This window comes from Vanacampus margaritifer, chromosome 3 (genome assembly GCF_051991255.1).
Source record: "Vanacampus margaritifer isolate UIUO_Vmar chromosome 3, RoL_Vmar_1.0, whole genome shotgun sequence".
NCBI classification, from domain to species: Eukaryota; Metazoa; Chordata; class Actinopteri; order Syngnathiformes; family Syngnathidae; genus Vanacampus; species Vanacampus margaritifer.
Window position 1 is genome coordinate 19,758,289 of NC_135434.1, and position 10,130 is coordinate 19,768,418.

Sequence of the window (10,130 nt, forward strand, 5' to 3'; positions counted from 1 at the left end):
CTCGAATGCAGCATTAGTAGACTTTACATCGATCTGATAGACTGGATCGTGATCGGATGATATTTTGCAAAATCGGTGATCAACTGTAATGTGATCTTTTGTGCGATAGATCAATGGTGTGTGTCATTGATCGGAGCCATGAAATAAAACATTATCGTAAAAGCAACCTCGATCACTCGTGACAAGATTACGTATGAAGTCAATACAATTTGCGTAGATAGAGGCCAATCTGTGCCAGACCAAATGGCTTCACAAAGCGTCCTGTGAACAGAATGTGGAGCCTGGAAGTTGGCACAGCGGGTAAGAAAGACCCGTTTGAACCAAGATAGCAATCGGATTTAGCATTAGAAATCGCAAAACACTCAGCGATATTCATGCACTTTTTCCTATTAACGTTAGAGAAGGAGATGTTGTAAACATTAAACATCGCATGTTATATTTAATGTTTATCAGCATTTTTTGAAATAATTTATGGAGTTTAATGTATTATTTTTTACAATGCATTTCAATGGGAGTCAATTGAACATAAATTTTATCTATGCGGGGGACAACATATAGTAGGCTAAATCTACAAGTCATTTAATAGATATGTTCATCATCTTCTAATCGATCTGATGATTGAGTATTGTTATTCAAATTCGTTGAACAATCCCAAAAATCCTGATCATGTAAAGCCTCATTTTTTAAAAACTGTATAAACAAGTTATTTAAATAAACATATTACTCCATCGTGATTATATTGATTGTCTTATCTTTTTCAATTTTTTTTTTACTGGCTGATCTTGTTAGTAAGTCCACCCCCCGCCACCACCACAATGCAAATGATACAGTCTCGATCATTTCTTACTATATTATATTATTCTCCATTAACAAAGAAGCAGCCAGCTGATTATAACACAAGCAAAAGAACACTTTTAATGAACTTAATTTCAATTGTTGCCTTCCACCGACCACAGTATCAAGATTGGTACACACCCAACGGTCATCATGATCAAGGAAGTAAGTAGCCTGCAACCCCCCCACCACCACCAAAAAATTACCTTTATCTTAGGGGAATTTATTTTTCTTTTTACTGTTTGAGTCATGATGGAACCATTACTCCTCTTCAGAATAAAAAAAAAAACAATCCGTTCCCATCATTCTTCATGAACCAGGAAAAGGATTCCTCAAAATTAGAATTGAAAAACACAAGCAAATTGTGGCTTGTACTTGTTGCCAATATAGCATCGTACTATCAAAAATATAAACACAATACATTTAGAATTGACATGCAAATGTACAAAGTAATAAGAGGCATATAGTGCACAATATTGTAGTACTGTAATAGGAGTATGCAAATAATGATGTGACCTTCCAGTGCCACATGGATGAATGCAGTAATCATCAACTTATGAGTCGATGTAAAAAGTAAATGGCAAGCGTGAAGAAGCTGTTGAAATGTCTGGTGCTTTTGTTTGACAGTCGTAACTTGGCGGCAGGCTCCATTCTTGACTGCGCTTGGTCACCTACAGCACCAGTGAAGCTCTTTTCTTTTCCAAATGAGACAGATCATTTCTTGGCACCGGCTGAATGTGGTTACACTTTCTTACAGGCCACCTTTGGGTTCCAACTTTTAGGGTTTGAAAATACCACAAACCAGGGGAATTACCTTTAAATGTTTGAGCTATTGACATTTGATTTGGTTTACAAACTACTACTTAAGGTACTTTTTTTTTGGTGCGGTGTGAATCAACAGCTATTATACATTTATGACTCCTCCATCTGGTCTTGATTAAGGTAATTGAAGTGTATTTAACATTTATATTATTTCTCTCACCTTTCGTGTGGTAGCAATACTAATGTAGCTATGCTGATGTTTTTGTTGGTTGTTAGAATAATGCTTACTTCATTCATATTGCCCACTTTCACGCTAATAAAAGAAAGGTTAAGTGTTAACAACCAGAGCTCCCTGGTTCCGAAATGTAGCTCAAGTAAGCTACGTGAACTTCCCAACACCAGCGGGCATGCTAAAAGAACCTAAACACTGGATTTAGAATTTTGTTTCTAAAAACATTATACATAATTGAAGGAGATTGCTGAGTATGTAGTACATAGTACTCAGTTGTGGAAATATAGCATTAAAGTGTCTCAGCTTTGACTTTTGCCGATTTTTTTTAGGCTATGGCTAAAATGGTGCCTAGCTACACACACTTCGGTTCAGGCATATGAGTCCCCCCACACCACTAAATAAGAACTCGAGGGCCTTTCGTCTGCATTGCTGGCTATTCGGCGCAGTTGCAAGTAAAAGTTATAATTACTTGGCCCAATTCCAAAAATATAGTGTGTAGTTAACTAGCTAGGATGCCACAAATGACAAGTTCCTTCTCCGGTTCCTCCTGCTTGCGAGTTTAATCTTTGCTGTCGAGGAGGACACCCGATTCCCTGCTGCAGTCTGTTATGCTAGATAAATGGGTGTCTCTTTCAAAATATAATTTAGTTTGTGTGGTGCAGGGGTGCAGCTGGGATTTTTAAACTGGGGTGTAGCTACACATTAGGGGTGTGAATTGCCTAGTTCCTTGCGATTCGATCTGTATCACGATTCATAGGTCACGTTTTGATTCGATACAGATTAATCCCGATATGAATCTTTAAGTCGATTATTGTGATTTTTTTTTTTCAGTAAACTTGTACAAGCACGATAAAATTTGTATGAAAATGTTCTTCATGCTCATAACTGTATTTAACATTACTTTTAACAGCATTGAAATAAAATATTATGGCTTAATTTTCCATTAATATAACATTCTTCCATGCTTAACTCATTCACTGCCATTGACGACTATAGACGTCAAAAATTCATTTGAACTATTTCTATTAGTTTAATTTTTTTTCCACTTTTGTTAACACGAGTATGAAAACCTAGAAAAAATGTATTGTACATTTAGAACAGATATAAAATGTGATTTAAGTTAACTATTGAAGTCATGCAATTATTTACAATTAAAAAATGTAATCGTCTGACGCCTCTAATTTTGTATTTTTTTCTTTTTTGTTTATTTACTTAATTATTTAAACTCAAGATTAATCACAATTTTTTTTATCTGTTCTAAATGTACAACACATTTTTTTTCTAGGTTTTCATGCTCATGTTAACAAAAGTTAACTAGTAGAAATAATTCAAATGAATTTTTGACGTCTATAGCCGTCAATGGCAGTGAATGAGTTTTAAAGTGTGAACTCTAACCCTAAGTAGGATGTTTTGTTGAATATTTCCATCAAACATTGATGTTTAAGCATCGATTCGGCTGCATATTGAATCGATACGAGAATTGCACGCTGTATCGCGATATATTGCTGAATCCATTTTTTTTAAACACCCCTACTACACACTAAAAAGCCGCTGTCAAATTCTTATTTGAATAAATACAAATAATTGTGTAAAATCTACGTACGTGAAATTCACACTTTAAATAAAATTTAAAATTTAAACATTGGGATTTCCCTAAAGTGCATTAAAAAGCAAAGCATTAAAAAAAAATCATGTTACATTAAATATGATGTGAGGAGCAGATTATGTTAACTCCACTGTTTCATAATAGTGGGTCAAAGGTGCATGAACGGCTCGCTTTTAGAAATCGGCAGATAATTGACATGGTTGTTTAAATTAACACTTAATGTGTGGGCATGCACTCCTGACACCCAACTGTTTACATAAAAAACGATAAAAATATATCCCTCTAAAACAACTAACTCAAACAGATTTTACAGGCATGTCATGTTTTTAAGAATGCATTTTGTTCACACAAAATGGCGTGTAAATTGATGTATGGTATGGATTGGTGGCAGCTGGCAGCTCCGCGGTGATTTCTGTATAACTAGAAGCATATTTCTTTGCTTCCCCCTTGAGAACAGAACACATTCCTGCCACCTCCTGTTTCACAATTCTGTGAATAAAGACGCATTTTGCTGTGCTGCATTGCAAATGAGAACTAAAAGAGAAACGCATACTTCCAGTAGTAAACCTCCACTTTTATTGCTTTTAGGTACCCGTAAGGGGAAAGGTGCCATGTGCATGCATGTTCACTATCCACAATTCACAAACATGGTCAAGTCATGTCAAGCAGTCATTGTCATCTGACAAAGAAAACTTTGTGTTTTTTTTTTATTTATTAGGAGTTATCAACTCCTCTGGGCCTATAGGTTTCTAAAAGAGTGCTTGGAGCACAATGAGAGGAACACGCCAAAGGAAAGCCCAATCCCCCAATTCTTCGCCCCCCTATTCTCACATTGAATGTTGGCAGCCTCACACTGAACAAATATACAAGCCAGTCTGCTCCTGCTTTGTTTCCTATCCCTCCCTGTGAACCTTCACTGACTCTGATGTCCTTGACGTTGTACTCAATGTCTTTGGTGCTTAAACCCTGTAGCTAGCACAATAAACACCTCGCGGATGGGCCCAAACATTGAGGAGGTTGCACTTCCTGTCAGCATGCGGTATTGCAAAGAAAGACCGGAGGAATGACAGGAAAGGTGACTGAAAACAAAAGTAGAAAAAATATAAAGGGAGAAAACGGAGGCCCGATTATCGTATGCCACTGAAAGATTATCCTGACCTCCTGTGGTTTGCTTAAGAAAGGCTTGAGCTCACAATCGTAAATATTTAGTCATTCACCGCAAATAAATGTCAAGTTAAATGGTTTTCAACCAAAATATGGTTACCACACTAACACTTAGCCTGGTTTCTTCTATATCTTGTCCCGCTACTTTCTCTTCTTTGTATTTTCTGGCTGTCTGGAATCCCTGTGGCACCATGCTGCCTCTCACAGGCCAGATTAAGTACTACAACAGAAATCTGTTATTGTAGACTTGTGGTTGTCGATGGGGACATCGTTATGTGTGACGTGTGCACACTACAAACGCAGAAGCACACACTTATCTTGTGTGGAGTCTGTCTCATTTAAATAAAATAAAAAATCCGATGTTACCCAACAAGATGTATCTTGATACATTACCAGCAAAACAATATTCACTCGAATTAAGAAGCGGTGTGATTTGACACACTCTATACTTTGAAGCCTAGTCACTCTTTACATCAGTGTGGTATGATACGATGCAATGCGATGTATATATAAACAGTTTGCATTTAATTTGGTGTACTTAAATATGGCCTCACATCACCTGTTTAACAGTAAGTAAGTCATCTGGTGGTGCTACTTTGAATAACTTAAACACTATTTTCTGCCATCCAAGCATGACGAATGTTAAAGACGTCCTCACAAATTTGCCTACCTGACATCTCTGAATTCTTTTTACTACATGCTTATTTTTAGACGGATAAGGATGGCTGATGATCACAGCGCATGCTTTTCAGGATTTACGATGGCGAGTCTATGCAGGACAGTGTGTACGTTGCCTCCCTTTCGTTTCTGAAATTTGGCCGCACGCATCTTTAACATTCCGTGGCTAGGCCAGCAAAGCAGGGAAACCCCAGCACTGAAATAAAGCAGTCAGCAGTCTGAGGTCAGACAAGCTCATATCAGCTCTTCGGTTCCTGCCAAGAGATGAGGTCCAGAGGAATGACAGGCCTGGTGTGGAGAGAGTTCATTTCAGTGTCTTGAAATAAGAGTGCGCGTGTGTGTTTGAATGGCAGCAAGGCAATCCAGCTGTTGTGCACCATTAGCTCTAATCAGCTCTCTGAGCACTCTGGGTGTTCTGAGACACTTCCACACACTGGCACTCTACAGGATATCACTCAACACACACACAAAACCACAAGCACTGGGTTTTACCTTGAAACCAGCAAACGATATTGATTCGTATCAACTTCCTGTGGTAGATGAAACTTTGGAAGAACTTGTACAAATGTGTGTGTGCGTGGTTGTTTGCATCCTGGTCTGAGCGTGCTAGCTATCCAGTCTGTGGCTCTCGCTGCGTTCAAGCGTCAGCATGTGTTGCACACATGTTTCCAGGCCTGTGAATCAGTCTTTGTGTAGAGCTGCATCCTTTACAGCAGTTAGTGTATTTCCTCCTATTACAAAACGGCCTGAATGAAAGCATTTTCAGTCCTTTATGGGTCCACGTGTATGCTAACAAACCTTGAGCAAGGAAACAAGTTGTGACTCCTCACACACACACACACACACGCAAACATATGCAACACAACAGATCGGCGCTGATCCCCTATCAACTTGGACAGTGACTGATCCTCATGGGCCGTTGGGGGCCTGTCCGTGACACTTCTCGTTCCCTCTGTGTGTGGGCCCATTGAGCCCGCTGAGGTTTCCCCAGCAGACTTGAACCACTGCTGCTCTGCAACAGCTGCCCAGAAAAATCAGAGCGGAGGAATTCCAACTTCAGAAAAGCCTGAGTGAAATATAATGTGTACATTGTAAATAAATCAATTATGTTCATGTTGAGCCTGTGTTGAATTTTTTTTTGCTTAACCCATTCACTGCCATTGACGGCTAATTATTTTTAACTACAGTATTTCTATTAGTTTAACATTTTTTCCACTTTTGTTAACAAGAGTATGAAAACCTAGACATTTTTTTTTAATAATCTTCTTTTATTTTTTTTTAAAGAAAAGATTATTAGAAATTAGGGGCGTCAGGTGATTAAATTATTAAAAATTAGGGGCGTCAGGCGATTAAAATTTGTAATTGTAATTAATCGCATATAACTTCAATAGTTAACTCACGATTAATCACAAATTTTATATCTGTTCTAAATGTACAATAATTTTCTTCTAGGTTTTCATACTCTTGTTAACAAAAGTGGGGGAAAAAAGTTGAACTAGAATAGAATAGAAATAGTTAAAAAAAAAAATACGTTTATAGCCGTCAATGGCAGTGAATGTGTAAAAGAAAGTATCCAAACTCAAGGAGAGGTAGGGGTTACATGTGTTTATGGGGGAGGAAGGGGGGATGTCACATTTAGCTACAGTAATTTCTGGACTATAAGCCACTACTTTTTTCAATGCATTCGACCCTACGGCTAATACAAAGGTGCGGCTCATCCATCAGATCACAAGGGGGCGCACTATAAAGGAAGCGCAAGAGCATCAGGCAGAGCAAAACAAACCAAGTGAGCCCAAACACAGTAGGAGAGACAGAGCGAGACAATTTGCGCCCTCATTATGGAAAAGAAAGTAGCGGGAACCAGGTGCGGTAACATTAAAATACCTGCGGCTTACAGTCGGGTGCAGCTTATATGTGTAACAAACTTGAGTATTCCCCAAATTTAGCTGGTGCGGCTTATAGTCAAGTGCGCCTTATAGGCCAGAAGTTACTGTACATAGTGGTTGTGAAAACGGTGTTCTTTCAAGATATGTAATGCCCAATTTTTTTTTTTAGTATTTATAAAAATGCAATGGTTTTGACATAATTCCTACACGGAACTAAGGACCAATTGAGTATGGTATGCACGTATGTTTTTGGCATGCCAGACTTATGGGTGACTTCCATGTTCATCCTTAAGTAATTTTGAGAAGAATGTACAGTCAAGTGTTACGTGACACACCTCTTATGACGCCGTCTTTGGTATCACAACAACATCATTTCCGCTGACAGCCTTGCGAGGAGATTTGTCCTGAAATGGATCGCGCAAGGAAGTAAATAAACAGCCATATGTCCCCATGGATGTTCAAAAGCAAGTCTTTTTACCACATAGCCATATTTGCAGAGCTACTCAGCACGTCTGCCACTTTGTTGTTGTTCTTTTTTTTTTTTGGTTCACATTTGCACATCACGTAAACTAAGCCCACAACATTATATGAATGCATAGAAAATAATACATGTTTTAAATAAATTATAAAGATGAACACATTTCATTTACAGTCTCACTGCAGACAGTAAATCACAGACGGCAGACAGGAGTCAACAACTTTTTCATTTTTCACCCACCAATCAGCGTAGCACATGCAAGCCGAACCGTGCATGGAGTGTAATCCATACACATCACGGATCAAAGATGATCTGTTGCAAACGCCAAAGTGGCTAAAGTTACAGTGTCACCCGCCACAGCTGAAATTCAACTGCATTGGGCGGGTTGGTGGGTGTTAATTTCAAGCCCTGCTGTCAACCTGTGCACACATGCACAATTGATCTAAGTGGACATGCATACAGTAATGGAGAGAAGTTAGAGAAGGTCCGAGTGCCGGTGCCTCAAGAATCAATTTCCATGCTTGGTCTGTAATGAAGCTAAGTCCTTAGACTGAGCTACTGCCATAAAGAAATAATCAGAAAAACATGTTTTTTTTATGGAATTTAAAGGAAAAGGCGCCTCCTGCCATGGTAACAAGAACTCAAAGTGTGGTGTCCACCTACAGGAAGTCCTTTTTAACTCATTCACTGCAATTGACGGCTATAGACGTCAAAAATTAATTTGAACTATTTCTATTAGTTTCACATTTTTCCACTTTTGTTAAGAGTATGAAAATCTAGAAAAAAAATTATTGGACATTTAGAACAGATATAAAATTTGTGATTACTCTTGAGTTAACTAGTGAAGTCATGTGATTAAATACAATTAAGAATTTTAATCGCCTGATGCCCCTAATTAGAAAAAAAGAAAACAATTATTATTAAAAAATTAGGGGCGTCAGACGATTATTATTATTTTATTGTAATTAATCGCATGACTTCAATAGTTAACTCACGATTAATCACAAATTTTATATCTGTTCTAAATGAACAATATTTTTTTCTAGGTTTTCATACTCTTGTTAATAAAAGTGTGAAAAAATGTGAAACTAATAGCAATAGTTCAAATGAAGTTTTGACGGCTATAGCCGTCAATGGCAGTTAATGAGTTAAAGTGTACGTTCCCTGGTTACTGTTAATTAGCAGCTGAGCGCCTTCAGAAGCAAACAACGTCCACAACACGAGAGCCGAGTCGTCTCACTTTCCCTACTCCTCTTCACATAAACATGCTGTTCCAGCTGACTCACCCGAAGCTCCCCTCACACACATCTACACACTCTCACAAATAAACATACACACAAGTGATGCGCACACCAACATTTGGCCTGGACGCAGCTCGGCACATTCTTGCGGGGCATGTTGACACCCCGACAGGCAGGATCTATGAGGACTTTCTGGCATGGCGAGCATTTTGTTATTCCAACAAATACTGACTCCCATTGCTCGCAGCCACAGAGCAAATAAAGAATCAAGACGAGTTTTTCCGTGGCACCACACGCAACGTGGTGACTATTGACACGTGTGATTACTTCTCAGAGGCAGGTTTCGTGTCATATTTAGTCAGAAAGGTATCTGCAGACCATGTAAAGACCATTAAGACCCACACAGTAAATTCTGTAGAGTCAATTTTACTCTAAACAGTCTATTTGGTCCCTCTCTAAACAGAATAAATTTTACACTTGGAAGAGCGTAAAATATTCAAAGCAAATTTTGGTCAAAGTATTTTTCCTGTGTAGCCTCTACGAGAGAATTTGCCTATCCCATGAAAAAAAAATGCTGTATTAAAGAGTTTTCACTCAGAAATTAAAATTTTGCAATGAGAGATTTGGACTAAATCTTACTGTTTAAATAAATAAATACAAATAAAATCACTCATGTGTTGAGGAACAAACCCACGAAATGTAATTATTTTACTGTAACACTTTTGGGTTATCATTGGAATGTGCCGTTAGTGATAATGTAGTGGTCTATGGGTATATTTAAACAAACTGCATAGTTTGACAAAAAGGAATGTACTCTTAATGTTTTATTTTTTGCCAGATATGACAGTAGGAGATAAGAAACATAAAACTGCATACACAAAGTATACGACAACCCAGTAATTTAGGATTCACATAGAGTTATGCAAGTTTCAAAATGCTGGATTTATAAATCCCAAAGTCTGCTGGACTAGGCTCCAAAGCACCATGACCCCAATGAGAACAAGATGGATGGTTAGAAATTACAGAGCCTAGAAAGCAAGAATCTCAATAAAATTGGAATGCAGAGAGTTGCAATCTATTGGACTACAGTATTGTACAGAATATTACCGTACAAGTAGGAGGCAAGAGTGTTCGCACCCACAACTGTGGTGCCTTTGAACAAGCCGACAAAACCCTGAACTGCTTCCTAAGGGTGACAATTGTCACTCCATGCTTTAGTGTCACAATTGGTGTTTATACTTGGAGTTTT